Source organism: Triticum aestivum, chromosome 3D (genome assembly GCF_018294505.1).
Source record: "Triticum aestivum cultivar Chinese Spring chromosome 3D, IWGSC CS RefSeq v2.1, whole genome shotgun sequence".
Taxonomy (NCBI): domain Eukaryota; kingdom Viridiplantae; phylum Streptophyta; class Magnoliopsida; order Poales; family Poaceae; genus Triticum; species Triticum aestivum.
Genome location: NC_057802.1, coordinates 239,007,473 through 239,029,220, shown reverse-complemented (window position 1 = coordinate 239,029,220; position 21,748 = coordinate 239,007,473).

Below are 21,748 nucleotides of genomic sequence, written 5' to 3'. Positions count from 1 at the left end.
GATCTGCCATCGATCCATGAGTCAGCCTCGCCACATCCAGGTTCACTGTGAGCCTGCGACGTGTCTGTAGTCGATGTATTGACTTTGGCTATCCCCACGGCAGCACCATCGGATTCTGCTTGATTTTACCATCACTTCATCTCTCCCCAAGGCAGCGACACCACCAGGGCCGGCCATGAGGGGGGCAGGGGGCGGCCGCCCCGGGCCCCCCGAGTAGGAAGGGCCCCCGATGTGTGATGTTTAGGAAAGATTTGTGATTTTTAGGAAGAATTATTTTCCATGCGACAGATCGATTTGATTCTAAAAAGGGAAAGAATTCTTCGCATGTAACGGATCGCCTAATTTTTAGTGATGTTTAGTAGGAAATAATACTTTCCCATGTAACATATGGACTTATCCCTTCTCAAAAAGCGGAAAGAATTGTGACAGATCCATTAATTCGGGCATTGCCGCATTCATGCGTGATCTTCTCGGCTTCTATTTCTTCTCTTCCACAACTTGCAATCAATCAGCCATGGTCAACCGCATGTTGCCCGCGTCGTCTAATTGTGATTTTCGTCTGCTGTACGCGATTAGTGAAGGAAGGTAATGCGATTTTCAAGTCTCCACCAACCTCCGCTTCAACGCAAATCTTCTCTTTTTTGTAGTCTGATAACCCACAAGTATAGGGGATCAATTGTAGCCTCTTTCGATAAGTAAGAGTGTCGAACCCAATGAGGAGCTAAAGGTAGAACAAATATTCCCTCAAGTTCTATCAACCACCGATACAACTCTACGCATGCTTAACGTTCGCTTTACCAAGAACAAGTATGAAACTAGAAGTACTTTGTAGGTGTTGTTGGATAGGTTTGCAAGATAATAAAGAGCGCGTAAATAAAAAGTAGGGGCTGTTTAGATAAAGACACGACTAAATTAGTTTTAGTAAAGAGCTTTTTGTCACGAGAAAGTTATTTGTCCCTAGGCAATCGATAACTAGACCGGTAATCACTATTGCAATTGTATTTGAGGGAGAGGCATAAGCTAACATACTTTCTCTACTTGGATCATATGCACTTATGATTGGAACTCTAGCAAGCATCCGCAACTATTAAAGATCATTAAGGTAAAACCCAACCATAGCATTATAAGGCATCAAGTCCTCTTTACTCCGATACGCAAACAACCTACTTACTCGGGTATATGCTTCTGTCACTCACGCCACCCACCATAAGCAAATCATGAACATATTGCAAACCCTACAGCGGGGATCCCTCACGCTTGCGCGACACAGAGAGCACCATAGGACAGCACCAATAATAAAACAAGCAACTCAAACCAATCACGATCATCAATTAACCCATAGGACAAAACGGATCTACTCAAACATCATAGGATAGCCATACATCATTGGGAAATAATATATAGCGTTGAGCACCATGTTTAAGTAGAGAATACAGCGGGTAAAAGACAGGTTACACCGCTGCATAGAGGGGGGAAGAGTTGGTGATGACGGCGGTGAAGTTTTTGGTGAAGATTGCGGTGATGATGATGGCCCCTGTGGCACTCCGGCGCCACCGAAAGCGAGGGGGAGAGAGCCCCCCTCCTTCTTCTTCTTCCTTGACCTTCTCCCTAGGTGGGAGAAGGGTTTCCCCTCTGTTCCATGGTCTCCATGGCATGGGAGGGGTGAGAGCTTCTCTGAGATTGGATCTGTCTCTCTGTCTCTCTCGGTTTCTGCGTTCTGGGATTCTGCCCTTTCACCGTTTCTTATCTATCCGGAGATCCGTAACTCCGATTGGATTGAAACCTTGCCCAGATTTTTCTCCGAGAATTAGCTTTCTTGCGGCCAAAGAAGAGCAGCAACCGCCTTACGGGGGGCCAACGAGGGTCAGGGGCGCACCCCCCTGCTACGTGGCCCCCTCGGGCACCGTCTCGCGTTGATTCTTCTTCCCATATTTCACAAATATTCCAAAAATATTCTCCATCCATTTTTATCCCGTTTGGACTCCGTTTGATATGGGTTTTCTGCGAAACATAAAACATGCAACAAACAGGAACTGGCACTAGGCACTGGATCAGTATGTTAGTCCCAAAAATAGTATAAAAAGTTGCCAAAAGTATATGAAAGTTGTATAATATTGGCATGGAACAATAAAAAATTATAGATACGACGGAGACGTATCAGCATCCCCAAGCTTAATTCATTCTCGTCCTCGAGTAGGTAAATGATAAAAAAGAATTTTTTTGATGTGGAATGCTACCTAGCATAATCTTGATCATGTAATCTAATCATGGCATGAATATTAGGACACGAGTGATTCAAAGCAATAGTCTATCATTTGACATTAAGACAATAATACTTCAAGCATACTAACCAAGCAATTGTGTCTTATCAAAATAACCTAGCCAAAGAAAGCTCATCCCTACAAAATCATATAGTCTGGCTATGCTCCATCTTCACCACACAAAGCATTCAAATCATGCACAACCCCGATGACAAGCCGAGCAATTGGTTCACACTTTTTAACGCACTTCAGCCTTTTCAACCCTCACGCAATACATGAGCGCAAGCCATGGACATAGCACTATGGGTGGAATAGAATATGATGATGGGGTTTGTGTGAGAAGAGAAAAAAGGAGAAAGTCTCACATCGACGCGGATAATCAACGGGCTATGGGGATGCCCATCAATTGATGTCAATGTGAGGAGTAGGGATTGCCATGCAACGGATGCACTAAGAGCTATAAGTGTATGAAAGCTCGAACTGGAAACTAAGTGGGTGTGCATCCAACTTGCTTGCTCATGAAGACCTCGGGCGTTTGAGGAAGCCCATCATCGGAATATACAAGCCAAGTTCTATAATGAAAATTCCCACTAGTATATAAAAGTGATAACTCAAGAGACTCTCTATATGAAGAATATGGTGCTACTTTGAAGCACAAGTGTGGTAAAAGGATAGTAACATTGCCCCTTTTTTTGGCGGGCTTCTTTGGCCCCCTTTTTTTATTTAGGCTTCTTTGGCCTCTCTTTTTTAGGGCAATGCTCTAATAATGATGATCATCACACTTTTATTTACGTACAACTCAATATTACAACTCGATACTAGAACAAAGATATCACTCTATATGAATGCCTCCAGCGGTGTACCGGGATGTGCAATGATCTAGCGTAGCAATGACATCAAAAAACGGACAAGCCATGAAAACATCATGCTAGCTATCTTACGATCATGCAAATCAATATGACAATAAATGCTCAAGTCATGTATATGATGATGGTGGAAGTTGCATGGCAATATATCTCGGAATGGCTATGGAAATGCCATGATAGGTAGGTATGGTGGCTGTTTTGAGGAAGATATAAGGAGGCTTATGTGTGATAGAGCGTATCATATCCCGGGGTTTGGATGCACCGGCGAAGTTTGCACCAACTCTCGAGGTGAGAAAGGGCAATGCACGGTACCGAAGAGGCTAGCAATGATGGAAGGGTGAGAGTGCGTATAATCCATGGACTCACATTAGTCATAAAGAACTCATATACTTATTGCAAAAGTTTATTAGCCCTCGAAGCAAAGTACTACTACGCATGCCCCTAGGGGGATAGATTGGTAGGAAAAGACCGTCGCTCGTCCCCGACCGCCACTCATAAGGAAGACAATCAATAAATACCTCATGCTCCAACTTCGTTACATAACGGTTCACCATACGTGCATGCTATGGGACTTCCAAACCTCAACACAAGTATTTCTCAATTTCACAATTACTCAACTAGCACGACTCTAATATCACCACATTTATATCGCAAAACTATTGCAAGGAATCAAACATATCATATTCAGTGATCGACAAGTTTTATGTAGGATTTTATGACTAACCATGTGAATGACCAATTCCTGTCATCTCTCTAAATAGATATAAGTGAAGCAAGAGAGTTTAATTCTTTCTACAAAAGATATGCCCACGCTCTAACAAATATAAGTGAAGCAAAAGAGCATTCTACAAATGACGGTTTTCTATGTGAAGAGAAACAGGCAATCCAAACTTCAAATGATATAAGTGAAGCACATGAAGCATTCTATAAAGCCATACTCAAAAGATATAAGTGAAGTGCAATGAGCATTCTACAAATCAACCAAGGACTATCTCATACCAGCATGGTGCATAGAAGAAAAGTGAAAACTAAATGCAAAAGATGCTCCAAGATTTGCACATATCGCATGAACGAAACGAATCCGAAAACATACCGATACTTGTTGAAGAAACATGGGATGCCTTCCGGGGCATCCCCAAGCTTAGACGCTTGAGTCTCCTTGAATATTTACTTGGGGTGCCTTGGGCATCCCCAAGCTTGAGCTCTTGCCTCTCCTTCTTCTCCTCACATCGAGACCTCCTCGATCTTCGAACACTTCATCCACACAAAACTTCAACAGAAAACACGGTAAGATCCGTTAGTATAATAAGGCAAATCACTACTCTAAGTACTGTTGCCAACCAATTCATATTTGATTTTTGCATTGTAGCTACTGTAATATAACTTTTCCTTGGCTTAATCCACTGATAGAAATTGATAGTTTCATCAAAACAGGCAAACTATGCATGAAAAACAGAATCTGTCTAAAACAGAACAGTCTGTAACAATCTGAACATTAACCATACTTCTGCTACTTCAAAAATTCTGAGAAAATTAGGGAAAATAAACAATTTGTATAGAAAGACAGTTCAAGAAGAATCAGAACCGTTTGACGTTCCAGTAAAAAATGTAAAATCGTGCACTACAGCCAAAGTTTCTGTCCTGCATCGCACAAACCAACAAGCATTGTAAACATCCTAAAGGCAAACCTTGGCACATTATTTTTATAATACAATGGAATTGTACAAGGGGATAATTATTTTTATTGAAAATTTTCTGTAATTAAGATTCACAAAGTTTCCGTGAGCATGAACAAAGTTCAAGGAGCTCTCCCACTTCAACAATGCTTGTCTTTCTCACTTTCACTTTCCTTTTTGAAAAGTTTTAGGTTCCCCTCTTTATTTTTTTGTTTTTAAACTATATGAAAGTACTCAACAGAAATAAATGACTCTCTAAAACTTCCGGGTTGTCTCCCTGACAGCGCTTTCTTTAAAGCCGTTAAGCTAGGCATATAGTGCTCAAGTAATGGATCCACCCGGATCCCAAGGTATATCAAAGCCAATTTGAATTAGCAATGGTTTGGCATTTAGTAGTGAGCACAAAGCAACATATATCAAGCAATGACGAAGTCTAACTCTCCTCCTATGCATCGGCATGTCATGAAAGAACAATTCATGCACACATAGTAAAGGCCAATGCATAGTATAAACAGTTTCTTGCAATTTTATCGTGTTGGAAACATAGAGAGGTGGAGATGTAGTTCCTCTCTCATAATAATTGCAAGTAGGAGCAGCAAGCACATGCATATTATACCCATCAAAATCATCATGTGTAGTAGTAAAAGGCAACCCATCAATATAATCCTTAATAAGCACAAACTTCTCCGATATAGTGTAGTTTGGAGAATTCAAAAAGATAATAGGACTATCATGCGTGGGTGCAATAGAAATAATTTCATGTTTCACATAAGGGACTATAGCAAGTTCATCTCCATAAGAATAATTCATAATGGCATCTTGGCCACAAGCATAGCAAGCATCATCAAAAAAGGATATTTCAAGAGAATCAACGGGATCATAACAGTCATCATAGCAATCATCCTTCGGTAAGCACGAAGGGAAATTAAACAATGTATGAGTTGAAGAGTTACTCTCATTAGAAGGTGGGCACGGGTGATCAATCTGCTTTTCCTCCTTTTGTTCTTCGCTCTCCTCCTCATCTGTTTCATCCAATGAGCTCACAGTTTCATCAATTTCTTCTTCCATAGACTCCTGCAAAATATTAGTCTCTTCTTTGACAGCGGAGACTTTCTCAATAAATGCATCAATATCAGCGTTGTATTCATAATTCTCATAGCAATATTTAAGAATAGCTAAATTTTCAGGTCTATAAACAGCATCATAAAGATTTTCACACTCTTTGAACAAAGATTCAATTTCATAAGCACCCATAAAAGCAACAAATTCTTCTATCTGTTCCACATCATAGTAATCATATATACCATTAGCATAACAAGCCAAGGTTTTATCATCATTAAATTTGCATGAAAAGGGAAGGTGTGGAGCCTTCATCCTAGAGCAACAAGTATAATCATATCTCAAGCATAGTTGCCTAGCATACCAACGCAACATATAAATTTGATCCCATAATAGTTTCCCTTTTTGAGTCAAGCGATTATCCCTAAAGTATTCACGTTGATCCAACGTGTCTCCCATTACCAAATTGAATGGGGTTTTATTAGGATTATCACAGTAGTACGTAATATCTATCACATAACGAGCATCGAGGGTTTTAGGAGGTTCCCCATCTCCATGAGCAGCAAGTACACCTAACTTTTTTGGTATTTCGTGTTCCATATCCATAACTAAAGATAGAGAACAACTAAAAACAGAAAATAAAAATTACTTAGTGATAAAGCAAACAAGCACACACGAGAATATTCACCCCACGCTATTACTCCCCGGCAACGGCGCCAGAAAAAGGTCTTGATAACCCACAAGTACAGGGGATCAATTGTAGCCTCTTTCGATAAGTAAGAGTGTCAAACCCAACGAGGAGCTAAAGGTAGAACAAATATTCCCTCAAGTTCTATCGACCACCGATACAACTCTACGCACGCTTAACGTTCGCTTTACCTAGAACAAGTATGAAACTAGAAGTACTTTGTAGGTGTTGTTGGATAGGTTTGCAAGATAATAAAGAGCGTGTAAATAAAAAGTAGGGGTTGTTTAGATAAAGACACGACTAAATTAGTTTTATTAAAGAGCTTTTTGTCACGAGAAAGTTATTTGTTCCTAGGCAATCGATAACTAGACCGGTAATCACTATTGCAATTTTATTTGAGGGAGAGGCATAAGCTAACATACTTTCTCTACCTGGATCATATGCACTTATGATTGGAACTCTAGCAAGCATCCACAACTACTAAAGATCATTAAGGTAAAACCCAACCATAGCATTATAAGGCATCAAGTCCTCTTTACTCCCATACGCAAACAACCTACTTACTCGGGTATATGCTTCTGTCACTCACGCCACCCACCATAAGCAAATCATGAACATATTGCAAACCCTACAGCGGGGATCCCTCACGCTCGCGCGACACGGAGAGCACCAATAATAAAACAAGCAACTCAAACCAATCACGATCATCAATTAACCCATAGGACAAAACGGATCTACTCAAACATCATAGGATAGCCATACATCATTGGGAAATAATATATAGCGTTGAGCACCATGTTTAAGTAGAGAGTACAACGGGTAAAAGAGAAGTTACACCGCTGCATAGAGGGGGGAAGAGTTGGTGATGACGGCGGTGAAGTTGTTGGTGAAGATTGCGGTGATGATGATGGCCCCGGTGGCACTCCGGCGCCACCGGAAGCGAGGGGGAGAGAGCCCTCCTTCTTCTTCTTCATTGACCTTCTCCCTAGGTGGGAGAAGGGTTTCCCCTCTGGTCCATGGTCTCCATGGCATGGGAGGGGCGAGAGCCCCTCCGAGATTGGATCTGTCTCCCTGTCTCTCCCTGTTTCTGCGTTCTCGGATTCTGCCCTTTCACCGTTTCTTATATATCCGAAGATCCGTAACTCCGATTGGATTGAAACCTTCGCCCAGATTTTTCTCCGAAAATTAGCTTTCTTGCGGCCAAAGAAGAGAAGCAACCGCCTTATGGGGGGCCCACGAGGGTCGGGGGCGCGCCCCCCTGCCTCGTGGCCCCCTCGGGCACCGTCTCGCGTTGATTCTTCTTCCCATATTTCACAAATATTCCAAAAACATTCTTCGTCCGTTTTTATCCCGTTTGGACTCCGTTTGATATGGGTTTTCTGCGAAACATAAAACATGCAACAAACAGGAACTGGCACTGGGCACTGGATCAATATGTTAGTCCCAAAAAAAGTATAAAAAGTTACCAAAAGTATATGAAAGTTGTATAATATTGGCATGGAACAATAAAAAATTATAGATACGACGGAGACGTATCATAGTCTTTTCAGATTGTTCGGTTTCTGAAGTTAACTAACCCTCGTGCATACCTCTTTCTTGCACTCCGGTTTCTTGTGGTGATTGGAAATAGAATAGGGAAACTCAGATTTTTGTTCGTGACTCATAAGCAGCAGCAAAAGCATGCAATTTCAATCTTTCTAGCCTTCCAGGTACCTTATTCCATGCCTCGTAATTAGCAGTGTTCTTAATTTCTTTTATCATATGTGTGTATGTTAATTAGCAAGAATGCTATTAACTTAGCAAGATTTATCTAGAAATTATCCATGACAATGAGAAAAAAAGAGAGAACATGCATATGAGTTGATGGTCCCAGAAAAGTACTTCTACTCCTTCCGTGTAAAACAAAATAAAGAATAAGATTGTACTATGGAAAAATAAGTCTGAAAACTCTGAGGAATTAGCTTTAGTCGTTGTTGAACAACAACCTAGTGAAACATTATAGGTCAAAAAAACATTTGAGTAGGCACAGAAGTGTTACTAATTCACCTAATATTGATTAACAAGAGCCGCCAAATCTTATGTAAATGATTATGACCCTGGTTTTTATAATAGTCGAGATGACAAGGCAACATAAATTATAGTGTAAAGTGTATTTATTTGCATATGAAATAGCAAAAAATATATTTATGTGGCTTTAGGGCCCCTTTTAGTTATCTCGCCCCGGGCCCCCGAAGTCTCAGGACCGGGCTCCATGGGTGCCAAGACCGGAGTAGCCTTGATCCACCAGGTGGATCAAGGAGGCCCACCACCTAGGCTCTACATCACAACATTGTGGATCAAGGAGGCCCACCACCGGCTCTACCTCACAGCATTGCCTTTACTCCGCGCGTGGTCTGCATAGGCGCCAGCCGACCCATTCTTGATCTGGTATTGTTGCAGGCTAAGCCAAAATCTTAATTATTGGAATGATGGGCGATGGATATGTCATCTGTCAGTTGTAACGATTATCTTTTCTCATGCGTCCCAGTACTGAAGTCTGATGGCTTACTTTTCTCTCATCCTCTTGTTCTTGTTTACCACTATGTACTCTCGAGGTAGGCAATTTGATTTTATTAGGGTTGGGATTGATGACCTAGATTTTGTGTTTTGCCGTAAATGGTAAAAAAACTTTTCTGAACTTTTAGTTACAAAAATTTTGTGTTTTGCTGTAAAAAGTAAAGAACCTTCTCTAATAAACGTAAATGTAACCTTTTGGTTTTATAGTCTCAACTTTCCTACACTCTAGTACCGGAAGGATTTTTTGGTTTTATTTAGTAACCATGATTTTTCTGAACTTGAGAGAGTTCGAGCTGCCACTGGAGCATTTACTGGTTTTGCTTCTGTTTGGTGGAGTGTACACTGTAAGAAAAACATTGATAACCAACCCACAACTTGGAAAGATTTGAAAGCTGCAATGAGACAATAATTTTTTCCTCCTTACTATCGTCGTGAATTGCTTCGCAAATTGGAACAATCTACTACCACTATAAAACAAAGAGAGGGGGCAGATCCAAACAATCACATCCATCCATCATCAAAATCTAATGGCCCTTAATCCTTCTATGTTTAATGCTACCAACCACGCATTAAGCCACAATCGATCGATCGCTGCCCCGCAGTAAAAAAAGAAAGAAAACCGCCCGCACGATCCTCCTCCTTCTCCTCCCGCACGACCTCCTCCTCCCCCCCCCCCGCGTCGTTCGCCTCCCGCAGCCGCGCCCTTCGCCGCGGCCTGCCGCACCCTTCGCCGCGGCCTGCCGCACCCTTCGCCGCGGCCTGCCGCACCCTTCACCGCCGCCTTGCGCCGCCGGAGCCACGGGAAGCCGCCGCAGGTCGCCGGGAGCCTCCCCAGCCGCGGGAGCCCCCCGTCGCGGGTCGCCACCTCCCCAGCCGCCGGAGCCCGACCTCGCCGTAGGTCGCTGCCTCCCCAGCCGCCGGAGCCCGCCCCCGCCGTGGGTTGCCGCCTCCCCAGCCGCCGGAGCCACCCCGCTGCGCACTTCGCCGCCTCCGGAGCAGCAGCTTGGCCGCCGCCACTCCGCCGGAGTCGCAAGTAAGTTTCTATTGCTGAACTCATCTATACTCAGAGACCAACCAAACCAATTTCGTATTCTGCCAGCATATACGTTTAGGCACACATCAAATAGCTGCCAGAATTTTTAGTGCGTACAAACCTTAACAAATGATGTCGAGCTCGACTTTGTTTGGATGCATCTGAGGCGAGTTGTGGGCAATCTGGCTAGGCACTCCTCCACTCTCCTTCCACTCTGTCCTTGACACACAAAGGGGCCGAGGGACATACAATCAACTCTTCTTTCATTGTTGGAGTTGCATTACTTTTATGGGCTAACTCCTCTTGCATAGAGAAAACCGATCCGTTCAGTATGGCTGACCAAATCAGTGCTCTCCTTAGAAACTGCATTTATTTCACCAACTGTACTTGCTAGCTGCTCCTCTAGCCCCCAAAATCTTTCCATTGCTCTTCATGATTGATGGTGTTCAGGATTAATAAAGTAACACTCACAGTGGATTGAATGGATGGAGTATTGATACGTCTCCGTCGTATCTATAATTTTTGATTGTTCCATGCCAATATTATACAACTTTCATATACTTTTGGCAACTTTTTATACTATTTTTGGGACTAACATATTGATCCAGTGCCCAGTGCCAGTTCCTGTTTGTTGCATGTTTTTGTTTCGCAGAAAATCCATATCAAACGGAGTCCAAACGGGATAAAAACTGACGGAGATTGTTTTTGGAATATATGTGAATTTTGGGAAGTGGAATCAACGCGAGACGATGCCCGAGGGGGCCACGAGGCAGGGGGTCGTGCCCTAGGGGGGCAGGCGTGCTGCCCTTCTTTTGCCGCAAGAAAGCTAATATCCGGATAAAAATCATGTTCAAATTTCAATCCAATCGAAGTTACGGATCTCCGGGAATATAAGAAACGGTGAAAGGCCAGAATCGGGAGCGCAGAAACAGAGAGAGACAGAGAGACAGATCCAATCTCGGAGGGCCTCTCGCCCCTCCCACGCCATGGAGACCATGAACCAGAGGGGAAACCCTTTCCCATCTAGGGAGAAGGTCAAGGAAGAAGAAAAAGGAGGGGGGCTCTCTCCCCCTCGCTTCCGGTGGCACCGGAGTGCCGCCAGAGCCATCATCGTCACCGCAATCTACACCAACAACTTCATCGCCGTCATCACCAACTCTTCCCCCCTTTATGCAGCGGTGTAACCCCTCTTTTACCTACTGTAATCTCTACTTAAACATGGTGCTCAACGCTATATATTATTTCCCAATGATGTATGGCTATCCTATGATGTTTGAGTAGATCCGTTTTGTCCTATGGGTTAATTGATGATCGTGATTGGTTTGACTTGCATGCTTTATTATTGGTGTTGTCCTATGGTGCTCTCCGTGTCGTGCAAGCGTGAGGGATCCCTGCTGTAGGGTTTGCAATATGTTCATGGTTTACTTATTGTCTGTGTTGCGTGAGTGACTGAAACACAAACACGGATAAGTGGGTCATGGTGTATGGGAATAAAGAGGACTTGATACTTTAATGCTATGGTTGGGTTTTACCTTAATGATCTTTAGTAGTTGCGGATGCTTGCTAGAGTTCCAATCATAAGTGCATATGATCCAAGAAGAGAAAGTATGTTAGCTTATGCCTCTCCCTCAAATAAAATTGCAATAATGATTACAGGTCTAGTTATCGATTGACTAGGGACAAATAACTTTCTCGTAACAAAAAGCTCTCTACTAAAACTAATTTAGTTGTGTCTTTATCTAAACAGCCCCTACTTTTTATTTACGTGCCCTTTATATCCTTGCAAACCTACCAAAACACCTACAAAGTACTTCTAGTTTCATACTTGTTCTAGGTAAAGCGAACGTTAAGTGTGTGTAGAGTTGTACCGGTGGTCGATAGAACTTGAGGGAATATTTGTTCTACCTTTAGCTCCTCGTTGGATTTGACACTCTTACTTATCGAAAGAGGCTACAATTGATCCCCTATACTTGTGGGTTATCAAGACCTTTTTCTAGCGCCGTTGCCGGGGAGCTATAGCGTGGGGTGAATATTCTCGTGTGTGCTTGTTTGCTTTATCACTAAGTAATTTTTATTTGCTGTTCTCAGTTGTTCTCTATCTTTAGTTATGGATATGGAACACGAAATACCAAAAAAATAGGTTTACTTGCTACTCATGGAGATGGGGAACCTCCTAAAACTCTCGATCCTCATTATGTGAAAGATATTATGTACTACTTTGATAATCCTGAGAAAACCCCATTCAACTTTGTAATGGGAGACACGTTGGATCAACGTGAATACTTTAGGGATTATCGCGTGACTCAAAAAGGGAAACTATTATGGGATCAAATTCATATGGTGCATTGGTATGCTCGGGAACTATGCTTGAGATATGATTATACTTGTTGCTCTAGGATGAAGGCTCCACACCTCCCCTTTTAATGCGAATTTAATGATGATAAAACCTTGGCTTCTTATGCCAATGGTATATATGATTACTATGATGTGGAACAAATAGAAGAATTCGTTGCTTTTATGGGTGCTTATGAAATTGAATCTTTGTTTAAAGAGTGTGAAAATCTTGATGATGCTGTTTACAGGCCTGAAAATTTTGCTATACTTAAATATTGCTATGAGAATTATGAATTCAATTCCGATATTGATGATTTTATTGATAGAGTCTCCGCTGTCCAAGAAGGGACTAATATTTTGCAGGAGTCTATGGAAGAAGAAATTGATAAAACTGTGAGCTCATTGGATGAAAAAGATGATAAGGAGAGCGAAGAACAAAAGAAGGAAGAACGGATTAGCTACCCGTGCCCACCTTCTAATGAGAGTAACCCTCCAACTCATACATTGTTTAATTTCCTTTCGAATTTACCGAAGGATGATTGCTATGATGATTGTTATGATCCCGTTGATTCTTTTGAAATATCCCTTTTTGATGATGCTTCCTATGCTTGTGGCCAAGATGCCAATATGAATTATGCTTATGAAGATGAACTTGCTATAGTTCCTTATGTTAAACATGAATTTGTTGCTATTGCACCCACACATGATAGTCCTATTATCTTTTTGAATTCTCCCGACTACACTATATCGGAGAAGTTTGCCCTTATTAAGGATTATATTCATGGGTTGCATTTTACTACTACACATGATGATTTTGATAGACATAATATGCATGTGCTTGCTGCTCCTACTTGCAATTATTATGAGAGAGGAACTATATCTCCACATCTCTATGTTTCCCACACGATAAAATTGCAAGAAACTTCTTATGCTATGCATTGGCCTTTACTATGTGTGCATGAATTGTTCTTTTATGACATGCCGATGCATAGGAAGAGAGTTAGACTTCGTTGTTGCATGATATATGTTACTTTGTGCTCACTACTAAATCACAAATCATTGTTAATTAAAATTGGCTTTGATATACCTTGGGATCCGGGTGGATCCATTACTTGAGCACTATATGCCCAGCTTAATGGCTTTAAAGAAAGCACTGCCAGGGAGACAACCCGAAAGTTTTAGAGAGTCATTTATTTCTGTTGAGTGCTTTTATATTGTTTAAAAACAAAAAAAAATAAAGAGGGGAACCCAAAACTTTTTCAGAAAAGGAAAGTGAAAGTGAGAAAGACGAGCATTGTTAAAGTGGGAGCTAGCCTTGAACTTTGTTCATGCTCACGGAAACTTTGTGAATCTTGATTACAGCAACTTTTCAACAAAAATAATTATCCCCTTGTACAATTCCATTGTATTATAAAAATAATGTGCCAAGATTTGCCTTTAGGATGTTTACATTGCTTGTTGGTTTGTGCGGTGCAAAACAGAAACTTTGGCTGTAGTGCGCGATTTTACATGTTTTACTGGAACGTAAAACGGGTCTGAAACTTTTTGCACTGTCTTTCTATACACATTGTTTATTTTTTCTAATTGTGGCAGAATTTTTGGAGTACCAGAGGTATGGTGAATGTTCAGATTACTACAGACTGTCCTGTTTAAGACAGATTCTGTTTTTGATGCATAGTTTGCTTGTTTTGTTGAAACTATCGATTTCTATCAGTGGATTAATCCATGGAAAAGTTATATTACAGTAGCTACAATGCAAAAAGAAACTATGAATTGGTTTGCAACAGTACTTAGAGTAGTGATTTGCTTTATTATACTAACGGACCTTACCGAGTTTTCCGTTGAGTTTTGTGTGGATGAAGTGTTCGAAGATCGAGGAGGTCTCGATGTGAGGAGAAGGAGGAGAGGCAAGAGCTCAAGCTTGGGGATGCCCAAGTCACCCCAAGTAAATATTCAAGGAGACTCAAGCGTCTAAGCTTGGGGATGCCCCGGAAGGCATCCCATCTTTCTTCAACAAATATCGGTATGTTTTCGGATTCGTTTCGTTCATGTGATATGTGCAAATCTTGGAGCGTCTTTTGCATTTAGTTTTCATTTTTCTTTTATGCACCATGCTGGTATGAGATAGTCCATGGTTGATTTATAGAATGCTCATTGCACTTCACTTATATCTTTTGAGTATGGCTTTATAGAATGCTTCATGTGCTTCACTTATATCTTTTGAAGTTTGGATTGCATGTTTCTCTTCACATAGAAAACCGCCATTTGTAGAATGCTCTTTTGCTTCACTTATATTTGTTAGAGCGTGGGCATATCTTTTGTAGAAAGAATTAAACTCTCTTGCTTTAGTTATATCTATGTAGACAGATGACAGGAATTGGTCATTCACATGGTTAGTCATAAAATCCTACATAAAACTTGTAGATCACTGAATATGATATGTTTGATTCCTTGCAATAGTTTTGCGATATAAAGATGGTGATATTAGAGTCATGCTAGTGGGTAGTTGTGGATTGTAGAAATACTTGTGTTGAAGTTTGTGATTCTCGTAGCATGCACGTATGGTGAACCGTTATGTGCTGAAGTCGGAGCATGATTTATTTATTGATTGTCTTCCTTATGAGTGGCGGTCGGGGACGAGCGATGGTCTTTTCCTACCAATCTATCCCCCTAGGAGCATGCGCGTAGTACTTTGTTTCAATGACTAATAGATTTTTGCAATAAGTATGTGAGTTCTTTATAACTAATGTTGAGTCCATGGATTATACGCACTCTCACCCTTCCATCATTGCTAGCCTCTTCGGTACCGTGCATTGCCCTTTCTCACCTCGAGAGTTGGTGCAAACTTCGCCGGTGCATCCAAACCCCGTGATACGATACGCTTTATCACACATAAGCCTCCTTATATCTTCCTCAAAACAGCCACCATACCTACCTATCATGGCATTTCCATAGCCATTCCGAGATATATTGCCATGCAACTTCAATCATCATCATATACATGACTTGAGCATTTATTGTCATATTGCTTTGCATGATCGTAAGATAGCTAGCATGATGTTTTCATGGCTTGTCCCTTTTTTGATGTCATTGCTACGCCAGATCATTGCACATCCCGGTACACCGCCGGAGGCATTCATATAGATTCATACTTTGTTCTAGACATCGAGTTGTAACATTGAGTTGTAAGTAAATAAAAGTGTGATGATCATCATTATTAGAGCATTGCCCAAGTGAGGAAAGGATGATGGAGACTATGATTCCCCCACAAGTTGGGATGAGACTCCGGACTCAAAAATAATAGTAAAAGAGGCCAAAGAAGCCCAAATAAAAAAGAGGCCAAAGAAGCCCACCAAAACAAAAAAACAAAAAAATGAGAGAAAAAGAGAGAAGGGGCAATGTTACTGTCCTTTTACCACACTTGTGCTTCAGAGTAGCACCATGTTCTTCATATAGAGAGTCTCTTGAGTTATCACTTTCATATACTAGTGGGAATTTTCATTATAGAACTTAGCTTGTATATTCCAACGATGGGCTTCCTCAAATGCCCTAGGTCTTCATGAGCAAGCAAGTTGGATGCACACCCACTTAGTTTCAGTTTGAGCTTTCATACACTTATAGATCTAGTGCATCCGTTGCATGGCAATCCCTACTCCTCGCATTGACATCAATTGATGGGCATCTCCACAGCCCGTTGATTAGCCGCGTCGATGTGAGACTTTATCCCTTTTTTGTCTTCTCCACACAACCTCCGCCATCATATTCTATTCCACCTATAGTGCTATGTCCATGGCTCACACTCATGTATTGCGTGAAAGTTGAAAAGATTTGAGAACGTCAAAAGTATGAAACAGTTGCTTGGCTTGTCATCGGGGTTGTGCATGATTTGAATACTTTGTGTGGTGAAGATGGAGCATAGCCAGACCATATGATTTTGTAGGGATAACTCTCTTTGGCCATGTTATTTTGAAAGGACATGATTGCTTTATTAGTATGCTTGAAGTATTATTGTCTTAATGTCAAATGATAGACTATTTCTTTGAATCACCCGTGTCTTAATATTCATGCCATGATTAGATTACATGATCAAAATTATGCTAGGTAGCATTCCACATCAAAAATTATCTTTTTTTATCATTTACCTACTCGAGGACGAGCAGGAATTAAGCTTGGGATGCTGATACGTCTCCGTCGTATCTATAATTTTTTTATTGTTCCATGCCAACATTATACAACTTTCATATACTTTTGGCAACTTTTTATACTATTTTTGGGACTAACATATTGATCCAGTGCCCAGTGCCAGTTCTCGTTTGTTGCATGTTTTTTGTTTTGTAGAAAATCCATATCAAACGGAGTCTAAACGGGATAAAAACTGATGGAGATTGTTTTTGGAATATATGTGAATTTTGGGAAGTGGAATCAACGCGAGACGATGCCCGAGGGGGCCACGAGGTAGGGGGCGCGCCCCTGACCCTCATGGACACCCCGTAAGGCGGTTGCTGCCCTTCTTTCGCCGCAAGAAAGCTAATATCCAGATAAAAATTGTGTTCAAATTTCAATCCAATCGAAGTTACGGATCTCCGGGAATATAAGAAACGGTGAAAGGCCAGAATCGGGAGCGCAGAAACAGAGAGAGACAGAGAGACAGATCCAATCTCGGAGGGCCTCTCGCCCCTCCCACGCCATGGAGACCATGAACCAGAGGGGAAACCCTTTCCCATCTAGGGAGAAGGTCAAGGAAGAAGAAAAAGGAGGGGGGCTCTCTCCCCCTCGCTTCCGGTGGCACCGGAGTGCCGCCAGAGCCATCATCGTCACCGCAATCTACACCAACAACTTCATCGCCGTCATCACCAACTCTTCCCCCCTTTATGCAGCGGTGTAACCCCTCTTTTACCTACTGTAATCTCTACTTAAACATGGTGCTCAACGCTATATATTATTTCCCAATGATGTATGGCTATCCTATGATGTTTGAGTAGATCCGTTTTGTCCTATGGGTTAATTGATGATCGTGATTGGTTTGAGTTGCATGCTTTATTATTGGTGCTGTCCTATGGTGCTCTCCGTGTCGCGCAAGCGTGAGGGATCCCTGCTGTAGGGTTTGCAATATGTTCATGGTTTGCTTATTGTCTGCGTTGCGTGAGTGACTGAAACACAAACACGGATAAGTGGGTCATGGTGTATGGGAATAAAGAGGATGTAACATCCCAAATTTTCAATTTGGAATGTTATACATTAGATCATCATTGCATAGCATATTTTATTGCATTTTGGCAAATCCTCGAAATCCTAAGCAACTCAAGGACCCTCGGAGAGAGTTGGGGATTTTCCCGGTTTTCATATTTGATTTTTATCAAATAATGAAACGAGGATTTTTGGTTTTAATTATTTTTCACTCCGAAAAATATTTCATATTAAAATATATGAGAGGAGAAAATATGACTTCTCCAAAATAATTGAAATATTGGAGGAAAAATATTAAAATCAAATATTTGATTTTATCGGATTTTTATTTGCAATTTTATTTGCATTAGAAAAATTGCACATTTTCAAAACTGCATTTTTAGGGCCAAGAAAATGTTCATCTCGTTCTAATTATTTTAATTAGACGGTCAAAATTTATTTTGGCATTTTTAGATTTTTGTTTATTTTTCTAGCATTTTTTTAGTTTTGGCGGAATTATTTAAATAAAAAGATCCCGCGCCCGACTGGGCCGAGGCCCAGCCGAGCCAGGCCGGCCCATGCCCGCGTCGCCGTCTCCCACCTGGAGTCCGCGAGGACGCCGCCGCCGCCGGATGCGAGTCCGACCGGGACTCCTCCCCGAGGTCGCCCCCTCCCCCAAGCCACCTCCCCCACCTATTTATACCGCTACCGCCGCCCCGTTCCCCGTCACCCCGACCGGAGCCGCCGCCGCCCGAAGCCCCGACCGAGCCGCCGGAGAAGCTCGACGCCGCCGCCGCAGGAAGCCGCCGCCCCGACACCGAACCCCGCGGCCCGACGCCCCGTCGACCCCGCCGCCTCACCCGCCCCTCGCCGCCCTCTCCCGAAGCCCGCCGGAGCCCCGCCCGACCCCGCCGGAATCCCGCCGGACCGAGGTAGCCGCCGCGCCGGTTTTCGCCGGAAAACCGATTCGGTTTATTTTGAAACCCTAGGTTTATTTTTTATAGATCGGTTTATTTTTTCGGTTTAGTTAGTTAGTGAATGTTCGCCGGTCCGTTCGTTTTAACGAACGTGTTCACCGTTTAGTTGCTGTTAACGAACGTCCGTTCAATTAACTGTTCGTCAGTTTTCTTTTTCGTCGGATTTTCTGCGATTTTTCCCGATCGCGATTTCCGATCTGTTTTTCGTTTTAGTTTAACTTTTCGCTCGTTTATCGGAATCGGGCGATTCAAGCGCCTAGAGTTTCGTCTCGAAATTCTCTTTCCGTTTAACCAACTCAAACAAGTTTTTGCTACTGTAAAATTTGACCTAGATCCAGATTAGTAAACGAAGCTTGTTTCTTTCGCCGTTTGACTTTCGTTGCTTCGTTTGATTTGATTCTTTTTGCAAACCGGAGTTCTTAAGTTGAACTTTCTGGTTAGATATTTTATTTGAGTTTTACTTGTGCATTAGTTGAGTGCTTACTGTATGCTTGTTTGTTTGCGATAGAGTACCCGGAGTGCACCGCTTGCTACTTCGAATCTCTAGGTTTCACGGATCATCAGCAAGGCAAGTAACACCTTGATCATACTTCTTTTACTACCCAGTTTTATTGCATTAGATCAACCCTCAAACATTGCATGATTAGGATCTAATTAAATTGTGGGTTCTGGGAAGTAGATGAGGTAGTACCTATTGCCCTGTTTATTATCAAACCCTTGGGAGTTACTTCTACGTTTGCTTATATCGTTATGCTATGCTAGTAGACGTGGATTGGGTTTGAGTGTACCATGACAGATGTGAGATTGTTAATTAATGGTTAAACTTAAGCTGGCAACTAAAACACACATCTGGGTGGATTGAGGTACCTGGGTATTCCAGGATTGCCTGTTTTTCTTTGGACCGCCACCCAGGCTCAAAGGGATCATGAGATTATTCATGCTAGAAACTTCCGTGTGCAGCCACAAGCTATTATGGGCTCTAGCATAGTTGAGTAGGTCGTGTGAACTCTTACAGTGGTAGACTAGCAGATGTAGGGGTTGTAGGTGGTACTGTCTACCCATTCGTAAGGTGCAAACACTTTTGAAAGACTGTGTCTCGGTCATCCGTTTCTCAAACACCATGTAGTGCGAGAAATCTAACGGAGGAGATCGAGTCTTGTGGGGAAAAGTGCACAAACCTCTGCAGAGTGTATAAACTAATCATGGTTAGCCGTGTCCCCGGTTATGGACACCTTGAGTATCTAGTATCTGGATTATCATGTGAATCTCATCATGTTACTTTAATTAATTTTGTTGGGTTTTGATGATGATACTTAATTGGGATTGAGAATGCTGTCAACCATTCTCAATGTTTAACAACCACCATGATAGTTAAATAAAATTTATTCCTTTGCAGTAGGGAAAAATTGGCTTTTCGCAAAACTGTAACCATAGAGCCTTCTACCAGCCATATATGCATGTAGTATAGCATTATTCTGTTCATTACTCTCTATGTGTTACATTGCCAACATATTCCATGTGCTGACCCGTTTTCGGGCTGCAACGTTTCATGTTGCAGACTTTTCAGACGACGAGTAAGGTGCCTTAGGTCGTGGTCTTATACTCAGTGATGCCGTTGGAGTTGATGGACTCACTTATCTTCCAAGTCTTCCGCTGTTATCGTTTTAGATGGCCTTAAGCCATATTTGTCATACTTATTTCTCTCTTGAGATACTCAATGTAATAAGTGTGTGATTGCTACTCTGTTATAAATCCTCCAAGTACTGTGCGTGTCAGCATTACTGATCCAGGGATGACACTGGTGCACGGTAGATCAGACTGTTTGAGGTCTGGTCGCTACAGAGGACTTGATACTTTAATGCTATGGTTGGGTTTTACCTTAACGATCTTTAGTAGTTGCGGATGCTTGCTAGAGGTCCAATCATAAGTGCATATGATCCAAGAAGAAAAAGTATGTTAGCTTATGCCTCTCCCTCAAATAAAAGTGCAATAATGATTACCGGTCTAGTTATCGATTGCCTAGGGACAAATAACTTTCTCGTAACAAAAAGCTCTCTACTAAAACTAATTTAGTTGTGTCTTTATCTAAATAGACCCTACTTTTTATTTACGTGCTCTTTATATTCTTGCAAACCTATCCAAAACACCTACGAAGTACTTCTAGTTTCATACTTGTTTTAGGTAAAGCGAACGTTAAGTGTGCGTAGAGTTGTATCGGTGGTCGATAGAACTTGAGGGAATATTTGTTCTACCTTTAGCTCCTCGTTGGGTTCGACACTCTTACTTATCAAAAGAGGCTACAATTGATCCCCTATACTTGTGGGTTATCAAGTATCTAGCTAAATAATTGATCCTTTGCTGATTGATTAATTAGTGAATTGACATTTTTCTGAACCTTGGCTTGAATGGATGTGCAGGCTGAGTGGTGCGTCTTCCTTATGGACGTGTGGCCGACAGAGAGGTGATTGCTGTCGCAGGATGGAGCAGCAGGTGAGCGCGTCAAACTGAACGACGTCGTAGGTAGGAGGTAATGAATGAGTTAAAAGGATCCACAATAATTTGGGGGTATGAGTAGTTATGGCCTCGAAGATGCACAAGCAAAATTGGTCGTACTTGGTCAGATAATGTGGGCAGTTTGAGGGACCGTCTCAAATAGTGTTAAACACACATTGTTTGGTCCTACTGATCTTTCCTACGTGGGATACATAAGGCAAATAAATTCTGTTATCAAATGTAGTAGAAAGTCGACACATTTGCACAAATATTGTATCATGAGCTGAAACCTGAATAAACCAAGTTAGGGGAACAATCCTACTATTTCATCATATACACGCATATACAAAATTCAGCTCATCAACCCAATAGTTGCAATCATTCTAATAGATGCAATCAAAACTTGGAGACTCGAGTTACAGAAACAACAAGCAGTGAATAAAATGAGATGGAAGATGCATGGCATTATTTTTTTCAGCATCCCAGTTCACACAAAGTGACCGGCTAACATTGTGAACAACATATGATGCAAGCTCCACTTGTACGTATTGATCAAACTTGAATCAGCACAATCCGGCGTCAGCCAGATGCTTAACACGCCATGTACTAGTTAAAACAAGGCAGCAATACTGTTCATGC